The sequence below is a fragment of the Diabrotica undecimpunctata genome, chromosome 1 (genome assembly GCF_040954645.1).
Source record: "Diabrotica undecimpunctata isolate CICGRU chromosome 1, icDiaUnde3, whole genome shotgun sequence".
NCBI lineage: Eukaryota > Metazoa > Arthropoda > Insecta > Coleoptera > Chrysomelidae > Diabrotica > Diabrotica undecimpunctata.
The window spans coordinates 113738789-113762708 of NC_092803.1; the positions used below are offsets into that span (position 1 = coordinate 113738789).

At 32.5% G+C, this 23920-nt stretch overlaps 1 long non-coding RNA gene across 1 annotated transcript; it reads right to left on the reverse strand.

The window, feature by feature from the left end:
• Positions 1 to 8556: 8556 nt before the first annotated feature.
• Positions 8557 to 15974, reverse strand: LOC140439955 (uncharacterized). Its single transcript, XR_011950761.1, has 4 exons — positions 15905 to 15974; positions 15121 to 15294; positions 9450 to 9564; positions 8557 to 8844 (listed from the first exon to the last, which is right to left on the reverse strand). It is a non-coding gene; the product is annotated as an uncharacterized lncRNA (long non-coding RNA).
• Between the last annotated feature and the right edge of the window lie 7946 nt (positions 15975 to 23920).

The window sequence follows — 23920 nt, forward strand, 5'->3', positions numbered from 1 at the left end:
ATAGGAATTAAGGAAATTAATTTTTCAAAAATTCTTTAACTTTTTTAGTCGATACGGAAGATTATTACGAACATATCTCTGTTCCTATTAGTCTAGAACTAAATAGAGAAGGACTAGTAGAAGGCACCGCAGGTCAGCAGAAACTTTGCCGTTCAATTTTACTGTCTTCTTCTCGTGGTGCCGTCTCCTTTCAAAGGTTGGCGATCCAAATGGCAATTGTAGTCTTGAAAACTGCTACGCGAAGGATTTCTGCGGATGAGCGGTCGATCCATCTCCTCAGGTCTTTCAGCCACGAGTTCTGGCGTCTTCCTACTGATCTTTTGCCCTGTACTTTTCGTTCCCGTATAACTTGAAGTAATTCATATCTTTCACCTCTCAACACATTACCAAAGTATTGCATTTTCCTCTCTTTGATTATTCTTAGTAATTCTTTTTGTTTACACATGCGACGAAGTACCTTTACCATTAGTAACTCTTTGTACCCATGGAATTTTCAACATTCGTCTGTATATATACATCTCAAAGGCATCTATTCTTTTTTCTATTTCAGAGTCCATTGTCCAACTTTCACAGCCATACAGTAAGACAGAAAAAACGTAACATCTGATCATTCGGATTCCAAGCTGCAGACTAAGGTCTGATCTTGTAAAAAATGTTTTCATGCTCATGAATGTTTTCCTTACTTGTTCGATTCTTGATAGGATTTCTTTTTTTGGATTACACTGACTGTTGGTATTTGCTCCCAAATATTTCATGGAATTTACCTGTTGTATTATTTGACCCTTGGCATACACATTAGGGTGGGCCGATTTTTCGAAATTACTAAAATGGTAAAATGCAATTGAAAAAAAGTTGAAGTGTATAAAAACAAAATTTTTGATATTAAATATTAATAAAAAAAAATATTTTGAACTGCCACATAAATGTCAAAAATCTAAATTTTTATATTAAAAGTATTAAATTTTGCATTTTACCACATTGTTAAATAATTAAAACTAAAAGTTTTTTTACAATAAAGTTTTTGTATATTTTTAATATTTCAACTGCCACAAGGACATTATGTTAAAACTAAATCACTGACTTGGCTGTCCGATGTTTTCAGACCGATCGTAATGTTTTATCAAATTGAGACAAAGAGGTATTCTTTCATTTGGGAATGAATCAGTTTTCGACTAACAACCACGGAATACAGTCGTATTAGTCGTCGTATCTCTTAATCTTTTACGTCGTAATATAAGTTTGTTTATATGTTTATGTTTACCGATAAAATGGCGCCTAACACCAGAAGTTAGTTAAAGTGTCCTATATTTGGAGCGTCCAATAATATAAACAAAACAGCTTTACCAACATATGAAGATATGAACACTTACGTCAACTATGTTGAACATGAATTAAAACCGATTGCAACAAATCCACAACAAACCGCAACGGAGACAAATCAAATTCTAGCAAAGAAAATTCAGGAAATTTGGAGTCGTGCTTCAATTCCAACCGTTCAGCAGTGCAGTATTATAAAGCGAATAACAAGTTATCGTCTTAAAATTAGAAATTTACTAAAACCTTATAAACAACGCAGTGGTGTTGCAAGTTATAAAAAACAGTTAAATGATTTCAGAACACAATCCAAAGTACTATTTGATGTGGCTGCTTGTAAATGTCTAGATTTAAATACTTGTTCTTGCGATAAAGTATTTAAAGTGCCAGCAGCTGAACGATCATTTTTAGAAGACCAAAGAACTCAAAGACGAATGGTAATTGGTGCCATAGATATAACAATGTCCAAAAAGTTACAGAACCGAGAGGAGAGAAATTTATTGCAAATTCAAAAACAATTAAGTGTTCACTTACCGAAAAATCGATCTCGGCAGAAAAGAATAGCGAAGGAAACACTTACACATGAATCGATCAGTTCTGCAGAAACTTCTAATGTGCAGCAAAAATCATTAACTTCCTATTATGTGTTACAATTACCTGTGCTTGCAAGAACACTCGATCGTTTTGGTATTTCTGATCGAGCTGGTGCTGCAGTCTCTTCAGCAGTACTACAAGACGTCGGTATTATAAATGTGGAAGATAATAGCAACATTATAGATAAGAACAAAATTCGTCGTGCTAGAACAAAAAAACGTGCCCTTCTTGAAATTGACGATTCTTCACAGTTACGTGGCTTTTTTTTTTCGATGGTCGCGTCGCAAGGATAATACGTTAAAAATGGAAGATAATCGTCGAAAGTTAATTCGAGAAGAACATATTACAATCTTAAAAATGCCTGAGTCGAGTTATCTGGCGCATGTTACTCCTGATTCTGGTAATGCTTTAAAAAGCATTTTAAAATATTTTGGTGACTCTGACGTATCCACATATGTCTTAAGAGTAATAGGGTGTGATGGGACAAATGTTAATGTTAGAAAGTTTAATGGTGTTATTGTGCAATTAGAAAAACATTTAAATCGCCCGTTGCAGTGGCTTATTTGCCAGCTGCACTGTAAGGAATTACCTTTGCGACACCTTATGAATTTCCTTGATGGTAGTACAACTGGACCTCGTCACTTCAATGGACCTATAGGACTAGCACTCATTGGATGTGAAAATCTACCTGTTATTAAGTTCAGTGTAATTGAATCATATGTAAAGGAGAATGTGGAAAGGTCTGATTTAAGTACAGATCACCAATATCTTCTTGACATGTGTGTTGTAATCTCAGAGGGAAGTATTGACAACAAACTTCCAAACCAGCATTCCCGCTGGTTAACATTGGCTAACCGTATACTACGTTTATATGTTTCCACTGTGGTTCCATCAGATAATTTGATTACCTTAGCAACCTTTATTTTAAAAGTGTATGCTCCAGTATGGTTCCTTATAAAAACTAGACCGTCCTGCCTACATGGAGCCTTTAATTTTTGGAAAATGATTAAATTATCTAGGTATTTACCACAACCCCTAAAGGATGTAATGAATCCAGTTCTATTGCGAAATAGTTTTTTTTTCACATCCAGAAAATATGCTACTTGGAATGTTAGGAAATCCAAGGAAACATATTAGAGAGCTTGCTGTGCGCAGTATTTTTAAAGCTCGAACAAGTAATATAAACTAGCGACTAAGAACATTTGAGGTACCACCTGTGCTTAATATGAACGCTATGGATTATATCGATATCATAAATTGGAGTACAGTACCCTTAACTAAACCACCATTAACAAAGTTCGAATGAAACTTTACAGGAAATTGTGGTTAATCCGGAGACATCAGCACTGTTATCGGAGCTTAAGTTATATCCGTCTCACACGCAAGCCGTTGAACGCATGATTAAACTTGTGACAGAAGCTTCAGCAAAAGTATGTGGTGCTGATAGCAGAGATGGTTTGATCAGAACCAAACTGGAATCACACCGAATTATGCCTTCTTTTAGGTCAAAAAAAGATTATAAGTTGTAAGAACAGTTGTTTGTTTGTTTGAGTTAAGCATAAAATTTATTTTTAATGATTTAATGATTTTTTTTAAATATTAATGTAAATTACGTTGTGGCAGTTAAAATATTAAAAATAAAAACATGAATAATTAACAGCATTTGTTTCATTCTATATATTATATCATTTTCGGATATGCAAGTTGTAACACTAGTAAAATTTTAAATTCAAAATTTTAGTGACCTTGTGGCAGTTCAAAACTGCAAAATATGAAAAAATTTATTTTTACAAAAAAAATTGTTTTGCTACTCCACATGTTTTTTTGGATTGCAAAATCTGAAATTTAAATATATTTTGAATTCAAAATTTTAGTGACCTTGTGGCAGTTCAAAACAGCAAAATATGAAAAAATTTATTTTTACAAAAAAAATTGTTTTCCTACTCCACATGTTTATTTGGATTGCAAAATCTGAAATTAAAATATTTTTGAATTTCGTATACAAATCGGCCCACCCTAATACACATGTATGTTTATTGGTGTCTTTGAAAATACTAAAGTTCTAGTTTTGGAAAAGTTTAGATGTAAACCGAACATTTCGCTGTGGTGAACTACCGCATTTATTATATTTTGTAGTTCTTGTGCGTTGCTTGCTATTTAAACGGTATCATCAGCATATCTGATGTTGTCTATGCTGATTTCGTTAATCTTAATTCCGCCTTGGACCTCGTCGTATGCTTCTCTGAATATAAACTCCGAATACAAATGAAACAGTAGCGGTGATAAGACGCAACCCTGTCTCACTCCTCGTCGGATTTGTATATTTCCAGTTGTTGTGTGCTCTATTTCAATTGTTGCCGTTTGGTGCCAGTATAGTTCTCAGATAATTCGCAAGTCTTGTTCGTCAACTCCAGTTGTTCTCAGAATTTCGATCATCTTTTGATGGTTAACGCTGTCAACTGCTTTTCGATAGTCAATAAAACATGCATATACATCTACATTCATGTCTCTGCATCGTTGCGTTATCACACATTTAAAGCAAAAAGATCCTCTCGTGTTCCCAATCCGTTTCGAAATCCGATTTGAGTGTCACTCATCTGAAACTCGCACTTCTTGTAAATTCGTGTATGGATAATTCTGAGAAAAGTTTTAAGGACATGAGACATCAAGCTTAAAATTCGATAATCATCGCATTGTGAGGAATTCGATTTTTTTGGTAATGCTACGAATGTTGATTTTAGCCAGTCTGTTGGTATTTTACCTGTGTCATATATCTTATTGAATAGTGCTGTTATTAAGTCTAGGCTTTTACTTTCATTATCTTCAATTAGTTTTAGTATTTCGACATTGATATTGTATGGACCGGTGGCGTTTCCATCTTTCTGAGATTTTACTACGTGGATCACGTCTTCTTTGGTTATTTCTGGGCCTTTTTCATTTATTCGATTATCTGTGGATGGTGGAGAACAGGGTCTATCGTCGTCAAAAAGAGTTTCTATGTATTCTTTCCATCTCTCTAGGTTGTCTTCTGTACCCATAATTATTTTGTTATCATTTTTTAATATTGTTGCTTGTCTCTTTTTGTGTCTACCTGTCATTTCTTTTACTTGTTTATGAATATTAAAGGTGTCGTATTTTTCCTGAAGTTGTTCGATTTCTAGGCATTTTGTTGACATCCAGTTTTCTTTCGCCTCCCTGCACTTTTTTCTAATGATTTTGTTGATTTGCTTGTATTCTATTGGGCTTTTTTTAGGTTTTCGTCTTACTTCCATGAGGTCCATGATCTCTTGCGTTATCCATTCTTGTTTTTTGTTGTGTTTTATGAACCCGATGTCTTTTTCTTGTATGTATGTTATTTTTGTTTTTAAAGCAGTCCATGTTACTTCAATGTCTGTCTGTACTAAGTTTTCGATCGTTTTTATTTCTTCTCCAAGCTTGATACTTATTTCTTTTGTCTGTTCAGGGTTCTTCAGTTGTGAGATGTCTATTTTTCTTGTCACTGTTTTCTTTTTAACTTAAAGAAATCTTTTTAATCTAAAATCCATTATAACTGGATTTTGATCGCTACGTATATCAGCTCTAAGGTATGTTTTCGTGGATTGTATGTATTTCTTAAAGGTGTTATTGAGCAAAATGAAGTCAATTTAATTTCTAATAATTCTGTCTTTTCGGTCTGCAGGTGATTTCCATGTGTATAGCCTTCTAGGATGTTGTTCGAAGAAGGTAATGGGTATTAACAGATTGTTTTCTACGCAGAATTGTACAAGTCTATCTCCTCTATTATTTCTGGAACCTAGACCGTATGCTCCTATGTGGTCTCCTTCAGCTCCTTGATCATATACAATAGTACGTATAAAACACTCAATCAATGGCGGTGCAAGATCATAATTTTATGTGGGCAAGATACATTTTGCGAGGCCCTCTGCTCGCGCATGAAGACAGATTTTTTAAAATAAATAGCATGTGTCATTTCATTATTAAAATTTTATTCATGCCAAATCTAGTTAAACTTACAACTAACCTAAAAATATTTAAAATATTAAGACCTACCAACGTTTAAAAAAAATTAATTTAACAGGAACAGAATTTTTTTCTACTTTTTGCACTGCTGAATTGTTTAATTACGTGCTCATGATTTAGCTTGGATGCTATATTAGCCTCGATAGACAAAATTGCGACCGCAGAAATTCTTTCTTGTGACATTGTACTCCTTAAATAATCCTAAATGAGTTTTAATTATAAGAAGGGCCTTTATATTTATTTTAAGTTATTATTTGTAATGTATTGCAGCAACTGTTTCACGTGTTATAAAATTAGGTAAATTAGGGATCATTATTTGTAATTCTTCATTTAATTCGTAAGGTTGAAAGCCACTGCTCTCACCCACTCCAATTTACACACACTAGGACTGTGTGTAAATCTAGACAATTTTTTTATATTTGTTTGTGTGGAATTTTTTAATGTTTCTTTTCCGCTACTCTTTTGTTTTTAAATTCGTTAGGCAGATTATAACAGCTTCTGTCAATAAATTGTTGAGCATCAGACAAGCATTTTTCAAATGCAGTTTGCCGAGATACTTCGGTCCAGTCACAAAATGTATGCTGCTTAGACAGCAGCCTAACATAATTGAACGTTTTATATTCATTTATATAACTACAATCCTTGTATCGGCATGTAAGTACAGTTTATATACTCTTTTAAAGTATGTATAGATAATATTGGCATAATTTATAATGTTATAATATACTTGATAGAATCTTAAGATCAAACGAACTTACCTGAAGACCGATCTTGATTATATGAGGCCCCGTCGAAATAAATAAATAAATTATAGTACCTCCGTCTCTGGCTAATTATTCACAACTTTAATTATTATGGGCATTTTTCCAAAATGTTAAGATGGGTTGAAACTTATTTATTTCGAACACTTTTTGACACTCAATTCGGATTTCGAAACGGATTGGGAACACGAGAGGATCTTTTTGTTTTAAATGTGTGATAACGCAACGATGCAGATACATGAATGTAGCTGTATATGCATGTTTTATTGACTATCGAAAAGCAGTTGACAGCGTTAACCATCAAAAGATGATCGAAATTCTGAGAACAACTGGAGTTGACGAACAAGACTTGCGAATTATCTGAGAACTATACTGGCACCAAACGGCAACAATTGAAATAGAGCACACAACAACTGGAAATATACAAATCCGACGAGGAGTGAGACAGGGTTGCGTCTTATCACCGCTACTGTTTCATTTGTATTCGGAGTTTATATTCAGAGAAGCATACGACGAGGTCCAAGGCGGAATTAAGATTAACGAAATCAGCATAGACAACATCAGATATGCTGATGATACCGTTTTAATAGCAAGCAACGCACAAGAACTACAAAATATAATAAATGCGGTAGTTCACCACAGCGAAATGTTCGATCTACATCTAAACGTTTCCAAAACTAGAACTTTAGTATTTTCAAAGACACCAATAAACATACATGTGTATGCCAAGGGTCAAATAATACAACAGGTAAATTTCATGAAATATTTGGGAGCAAATATCAACAGTCAGTGTAATCCAAAAAAAAAATCCTATCAAGAATCGAATAAGTAAGGAAAACATTCATGAGCATGAAAACATTTTTTACAAGATCAGACCTTAGTTTGCAGCTTGGAATCCGAATGATCAGATGTTACGTTTTTTCTGTCTTACTGTATGGCTGTGAAAGTTAGACAATGGACTCTGAAATAGAAAAAAGAATAGATGCCTTTGAGATGTATATATACAGACGAATGTTGAGAATTCCATGGGTACAAAGAGTTACTAATGTTAAAGGTACTTCGTCGCATGTGTAAACAAAAAGAATTACTAAGAATAATCAAAGAGAGGAAAATGCAATACTTGGGTCATATGTTGAGAGGTGAAAGATATGAATTACTTCAAGTTATATTGGAAGGAAAAGTACAGGGCAAAAGATCAGTAGGAAGACGCCAGAACTCGTGGCTGAAAGACCTGAGGAGATGGATCGACCGCTCATCCGCAGAAATCCTTCGCGTAGCAGTTTTCAAGACTACAATTGCCATTTGGATCGCCAACCTTTGAAAGGAGACGGCACCACGAGAAGAAGACGGTAAAATTGAACGGCAAAGGTTCTGCAAACCTACGGTGCAATTCCTTTAAAACTAAAGGAATTGCTACTAGTCCTTCTCTATTTAATTCTAGATTAATAGGACAGAGATATGTTCGTAATAATCTTCCGTGTCAACTAAAAAAGTTGAAGAATTTTTGGAAAATTAATTTCCTTAATTCCTATGAGATAGGCTGTGTAACTGTAATAAGAATATTCTGGCCATACTATGTCACCAAAGGCTCGTTTATTATGTAACAATTCATTCACATGACTTATTTTTATTTATCTACCACTCGCATGGATAAAGTTGTCATTTGTGTCGTTTGATGTTCTGATTAACGTCCTATTTTTTCCGTCACAGTGGTTGATACAACAAATGAAGTGGTAGGATTGTCCTCACAAATGACTAATGTCAAATTTGTATCGATTAATTCTATTTCTTTTGTAATTTCAATTTTATCTTAATTTTTTTTCAATGATTGTTATTTGCATAAATGATTAAAACACAATTTGCAGTTTTGGATTAAAGTTTTATTTTCATTGATATAAATACATTAATTTAATGAAGTGATTATAATATTTTAATCCCAAAATTTATAATCACAAATATATCTAAATGTAAAATTTAGTAAGATATGTATGGTGGTTGAATGTAATCATCCAATAGGGCTTTAATACTATAATAATTTCGGGGATTTTCCTTCACCGTGAACTGCGAATCTATATCTAAATACTTAACAGCGTTGGGTTGTACTTTTGGCCAAATTACGTTTTGAAGGTCTTCATCCGAATCTGGAGTAGGGTTCCTGAAAAATATTAGAATTAATATATTATTCTGTAATCAGAGCACAAATACTTATTTATATATTTAGAGCTAAATTGCTTGTAATTGTTATTACTACTACTTATTTGACATGGACACATCCTCAATATTTCAGAAATGCGATATATGTGAAAGGAATGACGAGACCAGGCGATTTTTAAATTTATCAATTTAACATTAACGTTTAAACGTTTAAAAAACAAATGGACAATGTTTAACTTTACCTTTATGCTTTTTATTAAAATTAAATTGACAATAAACTTCTATGAACGGCTATATGTTCCACTATTGCCCTAAAGTTAGTAGTTTTTCATATACAAGGTGTGAAAAATCAAATAATTAGTTGGACAGTTTCAGGAATCTATGTTTAATTTTGAACAGCAGAAACAAAAGTAGGTTATTGAAATAAAAAACAGTTTAAATAAAACGATCAAATTGAGATCACCTTACTTCTTAGCAATAAGTCATCCTTACAACTAAACATTTTAGTAGATGCGTATTCCTATATTATATATTAATATTGAAATATTAAACAATGATATCCCAAAGATATTACTTTTATATTATACTAAGGAATATGGTACTTACTGATTATTAACAAAATTCGTCCACCACTTCAGTATAGGTTTTCTAAGCTTTTCATTATTTGAGTCAAAAATCTTTAAATCCCACAAATACCATAGATCTGCTGCATGTGGAACTCCTAAAAAGCAATATGAGTCACAGCATTTAAAAAATTAGTCAAAAAATGTTTTGGAAGAGGTATATACAAATTTATATAGAACTTTGATTAATTAGACACGTTTTTATTGCGACCATTTGAACACATGTCTGTATTTGATTGTAAAAACACCATAGTTAAATGGTCGGCCAGTAGGTATGAATATTTGTATAAATTAATGAGTTTCGTATAATACATCTGATACGGCAGATGTTAATATATATTATTTATTTCATAATAATCGTTTTAAATGATAATGACCAAAGACTAATTAGTTTTGCGATGGAAAAAATATGGAGGATAACCCAGTTAGAATGAAAAAAACATACTTAAGAACAGCTGCATTTCTCCCGATGGAAGGACGTTTAACCAGATTGATCACGTATTGGGAAAAAACTCACATGGAATTTATAAAAAATATAAGAAGTCGGAGAAATATCAGAGGAGCCGACATAAATTCGAACCATTTTCTGGTTAAGCTATATATAGAATGGTGTAAAAGGAAATTCAAAGAAACATGAACGCAAAAAACAAATTCAAAGAGAAAAAATCGTTATGATATAGAAAAGCTAAGGCAAGTAGAAATAAAAAGAAATTATATACATGACCTAAAGTGTGGCTAGTTACAAGAGAGGTGATAACTATGGTAAATGATAAAATTATTCCACAAACGAGCGAAATAAAAGCAGGCAAGAATTGGTTTGATAAATAATACCTCAAAATAGTACAGGAAAAGATAATATTAAGACAATGATTGGCACTAACAAATAAGAATGATAGTATGAACCAGAATTACAAAGATCAAGAAGAATAATGAAGTAATACAAGAATTAGAGGAAAGAATTCAGAAAAAGACATAGCTACGGTCATTTTATAAAGAAGTTAAAAAAACTGAAAGGGGATACCAGAATTACAATTCATACATGAAAAAAGAAGATGGAACTCTTACCAGTGAAAAAAAATCAGGAATGCGTATATGGGAGAAATATTTTAGAGAACTATGAATGGGAAAATATAGGTGGAAATGAAAATTTCCTTATAGAGGATGATGGCATAATAATAGAACTGTCTATTGAAGGAGAGATTAAAACTACACTTAAGTGCAAAATAATCGACTCAAAATTATTTTGCGAAAGTACGTCTCCTGTTTCAATCTAAAAAGTGTAAATTTAAAAATATTTAGTGTACAATCATTAACTTAATTATTGAGTTTTAAAAAAATTGTGTTTTTTGGTGAATTGGATGACGCATTACAAATAAATGTTGCAACACGTAGAGAGGGGGTCAGAATTTAACTTATTGAAATCGACACGCACCGACTTAACGCGTTCGGTTAACATCGTACGCATCAATTTCCATAACAATCCACCAATACATCAGTCACTTAAGTTCGCAACTGCATAACAAATGGATACCACACCCGTCAACGCAACCTAAGCAATAGCATTATTGAGAGAAGGCCTTAGCCAGAGGGCCGTGGCAAATCGACTAAATTTAAGCCAATCTGCTGTGTCCCGAGTGTATCGTCGATATCAAGATACTGCTGAATATAGTCGTCAACAAGGAGGAGGCCGTAAAAAAATAACAACGGAGAGAGAAATCCCTGAGAAATCGACATTTGAGTGGTGCTAAACTCAAAAAAGAGCTTAAAGAGGTCCGAGGTGTGGTCACCAGCGTTTGGACAGTCAGACGGAGACTAAAGGCAGTCAACCTGACACTAAAAAGGGCCGCTATGGGTCCCAACCTAACTGCAGCCCAGAAGCAAAGGCGATTAGAATTTGCTCGGGAACATCTGGATCGGAACGACTATCAATGGACTCAGGTATTATTCTCAGATGGAAGTAAGATCTGCCTACATGGCAACGACAAGAGTCGTCGAGTCTATGGAAGGCGAGGAGAGCAATTTGCTCAATTTTGTATACGAGGAATTGTGCCATAAAGGCGATTCTTGTATATTTTGGGCAGGCAGTTCTATGGATGGGAAAACCGAGTTGATTTTCGTTTCTGGTGGAGGACGTGGAGGAGGTTTAACGGCAGATCGTAACATCAGAGATATTTTGACGGAACATGTGGTTTCATATGCGGGATTTATTGGTGATGCCTTTATTTTAATGCAGGATGCCATATCGCACGAGTCACCACCACCTATTTATCTGAGATCGGTATACCTACAATAAATTGGCCTGCGTTAAGCCCGGACATAAATCCAATAGGGCATGTTTGGGATGAGCTTAAACGAAGGGTCCGGGACAGAAATCATGCACCAAGTAGCATAATAGAATTGAGAGCTGCGCTTAATGATGAATCAATGTCTTAATAATTTATTAGAAAAGTCATCCAATCTATGCGAAATCGATTGGAAAGTGTAATTAGGAGTAGGGTTGGTAATATTAAATACTGAATAATTAGGAAATTCATGTTGTAATTGATGATTTCTCTGTTCATAACGTCTTTCTTGCGTTAATTCCAATGATGAATATTTAGGAAACTCTGTTTGTATTGCAAATTATTTTTATAATGCGTCTTCCAAATAATGCAATAGCAGTTTTTGTAAGTTCAATAATAAAGTTATTGTTTGCACATTACATTTTTTTATTTTCATACTTCTTACATTGAAACAAAAGGTGTAATCTCAAATATAGCTTTTAAGTCGATTATTTTGCACTCAAGTGTATAACCAGTGGGCTCAAAAATAACAAAAGAACGGGAGAAAAGGAAATAGCTGAGGAAATGCTAAGGGAGGAGGGGAGGAACTACAAAAAAAAAAGATATACAGCCTTATCAAGAGGATATGGGAAGAGGAAAATATGCTCAACGCCCAACACGTGAATCCATGCTTTATTATGCCCCATATACAAAAGGGGGATAGATTGGCATGTAAAAATTACAAAGGTGTTCCTCTGTTGGATACTTTTACAAGGTTAGCCAAGGTACTTAACAGGTTTGCGGAAGATAAACTAGGTAAAGTTAATAGATCAGTGACAGATCAAATTTTTAAACTAAAAGAAATCCAGACTACTTGTAATGAACATAAGGTAACCATTCAAGTGCTGTTCATTGATTTTAAACAAGCGTATGATAGGATAAGAAGAACTAAAATGTATGTCTGCTTCGAAGTAAACAGAGGCCTTAGACAAGGAGATTCATTATCCACGGTGTTTATCTTTTAATTTGGTATTAGCAACACTTTAATCGGAAGTCAAAGCCGAGTTAAAATGAAATTTTAACGAAAAGAAAGAAATAATTAAGAAATGTTATAAAAAGATCAGAAACCGAGGCAAAATATGTTGATCTAAAAATAAACCAGAAAAAGAAAAATACATTACATGATACTCGAAAACACAGAGCAAAAAGAATAGGGACAGTTTACTTTCATATCTAATGAATTAAGGGAATATAATTTCGAGAGACAGACAGTAGAGCAAAGTTTTTAAAGTTAACCCATTAAGGGCCGAGACAATCAACAAAGAGAAATTTGACAATTGGTTTATTAGATTGGATTAAAAACACATACATTAAGACTAATTTACAACCAAAAAGAATTTTTTTTCTCATGAAAGGAAAAACAGGTGGGTGCGTATACGCACCTTTGGCCGAATACGCATACAATTTTTAAAAAAGGAACATATTGTATCTTAACTGTAAATTAAATTTTAAGATGAAAATTTTCGAAACATTCGGGGTGTAGATGCACTGTACACTTTTTACATAAATAAATAGTATTACTTTTGCACATCCGACATTTTCTTCTTGCACTATTATCGTCTCTTTTTATAATGTGGCCAATATTGTCGAATCTAGTTTCATCTAGTAAAGCAAATTTAGATGGACGTCCATATACTGAGTTTGACAATGATGTAGCGGTTTCTTCACTATTCTCTGCATGTCCACTATATTTTAGTAAGTTAAGAACCAATCTCGAACGAAACTCCAGCTGAGAAATTTTAGAATCATTCGCAATTTTAAAAATTTTCCAACTATTGATCACCATACTGTCAATCATGTTAGTAAACAACGGCCACCACCACTTTTTTCCTCTTATTTTAATACGGTAATTCACAATGCCATTATCATGCAGATCCACTCCACCCATGTATTGGTTATATTGGTGAATTAGGCTAAGGAATAAGAATTTCTTTGGAATAAGAAATTAATAAATAAATCAATTCAATTCTGCGTTATAGTGTTTATCAATTATAAATGAAAAACTCTTTACCTCGTTTAAGCACAGTATACTGCTAAAGAATTTTTTAGTAAAATACTGTGGTTTAAACATTCATTATACAAAATAAGAGAGTGTTATAAGCACAAATATGATTTATACTTTACACAATCTCTAGGTCTTTCTTAAGAACATAAGGTTCTCTTTTTTTTTCTTTCTCTGCTTATTGATGGTATTACGTATATCTCTTGGGATAATGACGATTACGTATTGTGATACGTAATAGTTTGTGACTTCTTCAGGAGAAAACTGTAAATTTATTAGAATAACTTTTAATTGTAAACAAAGTGAATATTTTAATACTTACAACTAAATGCGTAAAACTTGTGGTTACCATAACTCCTAAATAAATTAAAATCAAACAAATATCATTTAGATATGTTAACAAAGTTTAAATTTTACTCTTTTAGTTGTAACTATTGAAATTTTTACTTTGTTTATATCTAATAGTTATTCTAATAAATTTACACTTTTCTCCTGACGAAGTCACAAATTCGTTACCAAATATTGAGACATAAAACACAAATAGTGTTTTATTTCCCACAGACCGATTGCTGATACTATAAAACAATATTTCTGTATGTATATTTTAATTGATTTTTTTTTTAATTTCATCATGGTTACAAGAGTAGACGTTTTTCACATATATTACTTGGCTATATATTCTAATACTTTTAAAATATGATCAAAGCAACCTTGATGGAATATAAATCTGTTTACAATATTAACTACACCGTTCGTGTTCGTACTGTTATAAAATGTCAAAATATTCATCTTATTTGGTTCATCAAAAGAGTGAACTACATTTTACTACAGAGCAGAAACTAAAATATTTCAAAAGTCACTTGTACAATATTTGAAGAAAGGGTTTAACAAGCCGTACTTTCCCGGTAATAACCTATGAATACATTTAGTCCAAATAAATCGAATACATTATGGTGAAAAGCCTAAAAGTTCATTTTAACTAATCAAATCAATTATCCTAATAGAAATAATAAATTGAAGTACCAAGTGAATACAATATCGAAATAGATTATCTCAATCAACCGATGAATATTTACTATAATAATGTAATGTAATATATGGAAAAATCAACTATACCTGGTATTACCGGTTAAAGAAACTAACAACATATTTTACATCAAGCATGGTGCCGGAATTCATAATTTAGGATATTGTTCAAGAAAGACGTAATTTTGCCTGAACTTAATTTTTATTCCATTTAGTTGTGGTTTTCGTTTAAAAAATTCGTTTTTTTTTTTGTTTACTTACTCATTGCACTTGCTAATCACTATTAAGTAACAATAAATATTTACCCTAAATCTGAGTTTTCCTACAGGAGGTTCTGCATAGGGAATTTCTTGAAAAGCGTAGAAATCATTTCCTTCGGAACTTTGAAGAATATGTCCACGGATTTTGCCCAAATTGTCCAACTCAACTATTAAGTCATCTTCGTTATATTGCGTTTATATTAGAGGTGTTGAAAGTACCTAAAATAAAAAGTAATAATACGATTAAGAGTAAGAATATGATATTAAGAGTAGCTAATGATGTATCAAGTGCTATTTTCAATTAGTGCTAACATTATACAAATTTCAGAAATTTAATATTGCGTTTTGAGAATGAATATTAATTTCGAATTAGAAACCTTATAAGTCGAATGGCTCGAGTTCGTTCGATAAAATATTGGATATGGATAAAAATATGAAAAATTTTGCATAATCACATTCGCGAGTTACCCTAGTATAAGGTTTAAGAAGTCGCCCAAGGGCAAATTGGTCTCAATTTTATTTAAATTGGGACATTTGATTGTTTTGGATTTATAAACATAACTATTTATAACTGAAAACAAAAAGAAAATAACGATTTTCAAGGCAAATTCGAGTACAAACCATCGAGCATTTCGTCTTATCTATATTAAAACATAGGTTTATTTTATAATTTACATAGTGAGATAATACGGTTGGAATAATATGCCGATATGCATTCGGTAGATATAAGTTTATTTTTTTTATTTTTGAAAATAAAATTGATATTGTCAAAAAATGTTTGATTTTGAATTGTTTCATTTTGTTAAACCTAAAATAAAACAAAACTTACCCCTTTATTTGCAACATAGAGCAACGAGCAAAAAATGACCAATCTTAAATGCATGGTTTTTCAATTTGACAAATTCGTATTGTGTGAGTTTACTTTATATACAATTTTAATTGCTAGGTCATATCCCTTATCCAAACTCTTCAATAAAATAATTAATAAAACACTTGACAGATTTTATCAGTAAATATGTACTTAAAAAAAGTCTTTTTTGAAAAGTGGGCGGTAGGTGTGAAATTATTTTTTATTTTTACAGACAATTAACAATTTGATCAATGCAGACGCTATAAATAACAAAGGACGTCGTTTTATCTGTTTAGATTTATTAAATTAATATATATATATATATATATATATATATATATATATATATATATATATATATATATATATATATATATATATATATATATATAATTGTCTACGGATGCATTATATTTTATCTTTTACTTGATCTAGGTATTTGTATTATATTTAAATGGGGATTTTGGGGATTCTCCCATAATTTGGTAAAACCAAAATTAATAAGATGAATTTGATCTGAAAAGCTGTTGTAGACAATTGAAATTATAGGTAGTCTAAACATATTTCCTTCTTAAATCAGCTTTTTCTTACACGATGATTATAAAATCTCTTTTCTTATGGGGTATAATAATTGAAATCATATTTAAAGAATTAAGTGATGCTAGTTGTGTAAAATATTCATTATTCACTAAACTATGTCTGTTATTTCTATGACATAGATGCTGTGTATATTAAGAATCACCATCATTATAATTGACTCGATAATCCATTGTGGATCTGTGTTTGCTCCCAGCGAAGCCACTACTTCCATCGATTCCTAGCATCTTCCCTCGATCTTCTGACCCTAAGGGTCGGTACTTCCTGCTGCTACCTAATCGCACGTAGGTATATGTTAAAACACCGAAAAATATTCTCAATATTTTTGTATCGCTGAGATTGATAATATTACAATTTTTATTCTGTTTATAATAACACAAATTGATTTCGTTTGATTTTGATTTCACACGGATATTGCCCGTCAAATAAATATAAATATTTTCATGTAGGTTGGTGACGCGGGGAAAAGAATGATTTGGATTGATGAAGACACTCTTCGATGAACCGCTGCCAAAGCAGCCGGTTTCATTTTTTAGTCCGGATTTTTTTAAAAGTCGTTATTGTTATTCCTTATTTGTTATTTGTCATCGGAAATTTAGTAATGTGTAGTATAGTAGCAGTTAGAGGAGAAGCAGATTGGGTTCGGAACAGCAAAGATCTCGGCATACAGTTTTTAAAACAAACCGGCAATTTTTTTGTTTCAAATCATGAGTTAAGAGGTAAATTTATTCTCAAAATGCTATTTGGCAGTCTTTGTTTTGTAAGTTAGTTAATCACCGTCTTGTTGGATAGTTGGATGCTGTAGTCCATGAAAAGGTTTTTGAAAAACAGCGTTTCCAAGGTTTTAAGAAGTCCACATGGTTTTAAGTGAGAATTAAGCAGCTGAGTGTTAAAAAATATATTTTGTTATCATCCAGGATAATCTAAAGCCCAATTCAATGTTTGACCTCAACAAGATTTGTCCATTTGGAGTCTCCATAGGTCATTTATAAATGACTTATGAAATAATAAACTTTCTTAATAACTTAAAAGGAAATACACAGCCAGTGAAGCAAATTAGCCAGACTTGTTTTTGTTTGTTGTTAAAGTCGACTGAATTTTAATTATTATTGATTAATGATTCATAATCTTCAAAATTTTCTTGTTATCCGAATGTTAATACTACATATACCTGATGTTTTTATGGACACATAAATTTTGTTTTGATATATTTTTATTTTGTTTTTTTATTCTTTTATTATCTACCCGTTTTTTCTTTGGTTTTTTTGTTGTTTTTTGTCTTCTTTTTTTTTTGTTTTTCTTGTTTGTTTTGTAGTGTTTTTAGTTTTTTTGTTTATTTTTTTTATCTTTTTTTTGTTCTATTTACATTTACTTAATTCTTTTATGTTCTTTTTTATTAATTTGTGGTATACATTTATTTTGTTTTTTGTTTTTTTTTTTAAACACGTTAACAGATTATGCCTATACACTATTTACAACTTGTATTTGCATATTTTAACATGTTTGTAAATGCAAAGAAGACTTTCCATATTATTTAAAAATATTAAAGGATTAAGGTTTATTGGATAACAAAACTTAGAGTTTATTAATTCTTTAAAGAGTTTGTTTATATTATTAATTTGTAAATCACATTGTAATATAATATGTGTTAGATCGCCTATTTTGCCACAAGTACAATTGGGAGTATTTGTTAAGGCGATTCCGTGCATGTAAGATGGCGAAAGAGTTTAATTTGCTCTCAGCCGATTAATGGTCTTTATAAAATGTCGATTAGATTCTGTGTAAAACCATCCTGAGGTTATCCTAGGCTCACAGTGAGAGAAGTTTAAGTTTACATTCTCTGTAATGTAAAGGCCGATTATTTTTAAGTTTTTGTCTACTAACAGTGTCAATATCTGTCGCTGGAATTAAATTTTTTATTACTTTTCCTCCGAGCATATGTGCTGATTTAGCCAAATTGTCAATTGCCTTTGATTCCCGAATGGCCCTTGATCCATGTAATTGTTACATTTAATCCTAATTGTATAGTTTCATACAGAATGTTAAGAATTTTCAGTTCAATGTGGTTTATGTGTTTGACTGTTTAAATGTTGTTAAATCTGTCGATCACGCTTTTACTGTCAGTAAATATAACATAGTTGCTAGTCGGATTCAGTACTACATACTGAAGACCAAACATTACTGTCATCATTTCTGCTGTATATTTTCAGCATTCACTGGGTAAGCTATACTAGTGATTGTAATTTTTATTTTCATGGAACATTGCACAGCCCGTTTCATTTTCATCTTTCGACCCATCAGTAAAGATGTACTCATAATTTGTCCATTTTTCTTTAATAATTATATCAAACATATTTGGGAGTAAATATGAGTTTAAGTTACATATTTTGACCTTTTAACCCGCAAAAGAGCGGAATTTGGCTTTTATAGAGAATATCGTTATATTTTACCGTACTTAGACAGCTTTCTACCAAAGGTATAGATTTTTTAATTCTTTAGTATCTATAGTATCATAATTCGGATTATAAATTTGTTGCTAAGGAATTGGCTGCGTAAATGCAATGGAGGTTCCACCGCTTCATTTTCCATTATTTGGACTGGAGTGGATTTTAAATAACCTAGGCATAATCTCAGGCATTTATTTTTTGAACTTCAAGTTTGTTTAGATGCGTATTGGCCGCTGATTCAAATAAATAACAGTTATAGACGAAAATCGGCTTGATCATGTTCCGGTAAAACATCAAAGCAATATTTGGGTCTGCTCCCCAATTTGTTTTACAGAAAGCTCTTAAAATGTTCATTGAGTTTCCTGATTTTTTAACAATTTGATGAATGTGATCTTTCCATAACAGTTTCCTGTCGAGATAGGTAGCAAAGTACTTAATACACTTAATACAGTTTTTTATAGGGAAATTAAATTTTCCCGCATTAAGATTAAGTAAAACTATATCGAAACTAAATACATAACTAAAGAGAATCTAACAATTAATGAACAATGGGAAGTGTGTAAAAATTACATTAAAGACGCAGCAAATAACATTCTAGGGCCGCAAAGACCACTACCACCCAATGAGTGGTTCGATGCTGAGTGCGAGGACATTACAAGAAGAAAGAACAATGCATATAAACTGATGCATCAAAGAAGAACCCGAGAAAAAGAACAAAAATATAAAGATCTCAGAAGAGAAGAGAAGTACATCCATCGAAGAAAAAAGCGAACTTATGAAAATAGAATATTGGAAGAAATTGAGGCATTAAAAAAGGAAAATCAAACAAGAAAATTCTATAAAAATCTAAATAAAGCAAGAAAAGAATTTAAACTAAGGATCGGACTATGTAAGGATAAGGAGGGGCATATACTCAATACAAAAGAAGAAGTATTGAAAAGGTGGGTGGACCACTATAAAGAACTACTTACTATCTAAGTAGAAGATCCAAAGCAACCACCCCCAGGAGCAAACAACAATACACCCTTGGAGCCTCCATCCTGGAAGTACGGGATGCAATAAAACACCTAAAAAATAATAAATCTCCATTAAACTTATTAAATGTGGAGGTGCTACTCTGACTAATCATATATATAAAATCATACTGAGAGCCTGGAATGAGGAACAAATCCCAGAGGAGTGGTGTATTGGGATCGTTTGCCCGCTACACAAAAAGGGCGATGAATTAGAATGCAGAAACTATAGGGGAATAACCCTCCTTAATAAATCATACAAAATATTTTCGAGTATTTTATATGGTCGCCTGAGTGCATATTCAGAGGAGCTTCTTGGCGAATATCAAAGTGGTTTTAGGCCTGGTCGATCAACAATAGACCAGATCTATGTGCTAAGGCAAATACTGGAAAAAACCAATGAATTCAACATCGACACATACCATTTTTTCGTAGACTTCAAATCGGCCTATGATAGTATTCTAAGAAATAAATTGTATGAAGCCATGGATGAATTCCACATCCCCGATAAACTGATAAGATTGGTTAAGGCTACAATGGGTAAAGTTGTTTGCAAAGTCGAAATACAGGGCGAACAATCACAGGCATTTGAAACGCATGTTGGGCTGCGACAGGGAGATGCGCTGGCGTGTCTCCTTTTCAACATAGTTCTGGAAAAGGCGGTCAGGGATGCCCAAATAGACAACAGAGGAAACATTTTTAATAAATCATCGCCAATTTTGGCATATGTAGATGATGTCGACCTAGTTGCCCGCACAACACGCAAGCTAGAAGAAATGTATACCACCTTGTCAAACGCCTCAAAAAATATTGGCCTGCAATTAAATGAAAATAAAACTAAAATAATGGCATCAACACCCAACAATAGAGCCAGAAACATCGGCCACCAATTTACGGTTGATAATTGTACCTTTGAAGTGGTGGACAAATTCACATAGGTACTTAGGCTCCCTGATCACCAAGGAGAACGTCATGATGGAAGAAATCAAGCGAAGAATAATCCTAGCAAACAAATGCTATTTTGTACTGAGTAGACATATGAGAAGCAGAAACTTAAGCCAAAAAAACAAAAATAACCATATACAAAACCCTTATACAACCAGTGTTGACATATGGGTCGGAGACATGGACCATTTCCAAGGCAGATGAAAATCTCCTGCTTATATTTGAACGAAGGATCCTGAGAAGAATATTCGGTGGCATCTGTGAAAACGGTGTTTGGAGAAGGAGGTATAACTACGAGATATATCACAGATATAAACATATATTTGGTGGTAAAGACGTAGTATCCTTTATACAAATAGGAAGACTAAGATGGGCAGGACATCTGGCAAGATCACGGTAGAACAACCCTCCTAGAAGAATCCTTATGTCGCAACCTGTGGAAAGTAGAAGTAGGGGTAGGCCAAAACTCAGATGGAGGGATGGTGTAGATGAGGATGGTAAACAAATAGGCGCAGCAAACTGGCAACAGTTGGCAATGGATAAAACTGACTGGCGTAATAGACTTGAGAAGGTCGAGGCTCTTTTATAGGGCTGTAGCACCAATTATGATGAAGATTGCCTTGTAGAACTCTATATTTTTGTAAAAAGTAACATACTTCAAGTTTGGGTAAGAAATTAATAATCCTATTTCTACATAGCACTGATTTACGATTTCTAATGTGACTTTCAAATTATCTTCAAAGGTACTTAACAATTTTCCTGCTGTATATAAAACAACATCATCAGCATATCTGTATAACTGCAAGATCTATATTATGCAGAATATATAAAATCAAGCATAACATACTCCTCCGTGGCAATCCAACAATAGTCAGTCGGGGGTATGAAAATTCCTCATTATTAGATTTTAAAAAAGTTAGTCTGTTAGAATATAAAGATTTTATAAATAATGTCTAAATTGACATTATCAAAAGCAGCGGAAATGTCAAGAAACGTAGCTGCTGTAGACTTATTTGATGTAAAATTAAGCTTGAATTGAAGTAACTAGAGCTATAGTTGCATCTTGTGTGGACTTAGACTTGCGAAAACCATATTGGGAACTTGGAAGTATACCATCGTATTCTAGCCAATGCTCAAATCTATTTTTAATTATTCTTTCGAATGTTTTTAAAATACATGAAGATAAGGAGATAGGTCGGTAAGAACTTGGATCACGTTCTGGTCTGCCAGGTTTTTAAATCGGAATTACCAGGTACTCTTTCCAACTATTTGGTACTGGTGTCTTATTTGTCTAAATATTGTTGAAAATGTTTACTAGTGAAACTTTATATTCTATCGGTAAGTTGTATAACAGCGACTATGACACATTGTTTATACCTGAAGATGTATTATTTCTTTGTTCAAGGGCTCGATGTAATTCCCATAGATGAAAATTTTCGTGAAAGTTGTGGCTTTGTCTGGGTAGTCTTTGGATATGTTCTTGTACAGTGTCGTTATTTGGAACACATGACGGGGCCATTTTTGTAAGGAATTCCTGCAACCATGTATCTTCTGGATCAATAGGTACTTTGTTGACTTGTTTGCGGTTTTTAAAACAATTAACTTTTCGCCAGACATCTTTTATTGGTGTTCTTGAGTTTTGGTTTTCGCAAAATTCAATCGAATTCTTCTTTTTCTTCTGTTTGAAGATTTTCTTTGCAATAGCATCTAGTCGTTTAGAATTCATTAGGTTTTGGAGCGTTGGGTTCTGTTTATAATTAATAAACGCATGTTTTCTATTTTCAGCTGCTAACTGACAATGATTGTTCCACCATGGTTTCGAAATATGACCTTTGTTTTTTTCTTTAATGGAAGAATGTTTTGAAATAGCGACGCTGGCTGCCTGGTTTATATTTGTCAACAATTATTTGTAGATTAATGGTATTTTCCATTGTTGGTATTTTTCATTGTTTCCAAAGTACTGTTATACCTACATCATCCAATTGGCTCTGCTAAGGTTCCATATTCTATGTTTTGTATTGGATGTGGCTTCTGCTACAGAGAAACTTTGAGATGAAAAAATAATTGGCACATGATTAGATCTAAGAGGTACTTGTAGAGTATTCCAACGAAAATAAGAGGCAATATCTCGGGAACAAATGGAGTGGGAGACCCATCGTTTAAATATTCTAAATTACAGTATTCTATAGCATCTAGAAGATCTTCCGACTATAAATGGTTTTGGTATATTTTCTAAAAAATTGGTCCATTGTTGAATTAAAACTTTGTTCCTGGGTTCATTATATAGAGAAATTATATGTAAAGATTTCTTGAAATCTGAAATTTTTATTGAAATATACTTATATTTTATGTTAACGAATACGTATTTTAAAAGTTTATTGCTTCATAAATTATGTTGGATTTCAAAAAGATGGCACAAACGCCATATCCATTAGGGCGGTCAGCTTAAACGCAATTAAATTCTTGAACTGCTGAATGATAGTTTCATTGTAATATGTTAATTTTATTTAAGTCTGCGAATTTGATGCTAGATTTTGGTTAAAATGGTTACTAGTTATCTGAATTACATCAGCTTTTGAAATATTAAAATTATTATTTTGTTTAATGGAATTAACAATTGTAAGAACCGAATCTAATATGATATTTATTACAGAAGGATTTAACTCTTCTGACCGTGAATCTGCAATATTGTAGTTTTTTTGGTAGAATTGACTTTTAACTATTCCCTCGGGATGTTTTAGAGGGGAAACTATAGATATTATTTCTTTTTTAGCTATATCAGTTAGGTCTGAATTATTTGGTTTCTACCTTTTATTCGGCCTACTGGTGTTTGCGTGAGGATTAAATATAAATTTAGCAAAGTTCCCTGGGTGGAAGTATAAGGTTGTGAATTTTGTGGAAAATTTCTATCATTATTTGCAGTATTGGTCCTAAGAATACTACGTTATGAATTCTTATGTACTTTTTTATTTGCATCGTAAAAATTAATGTTT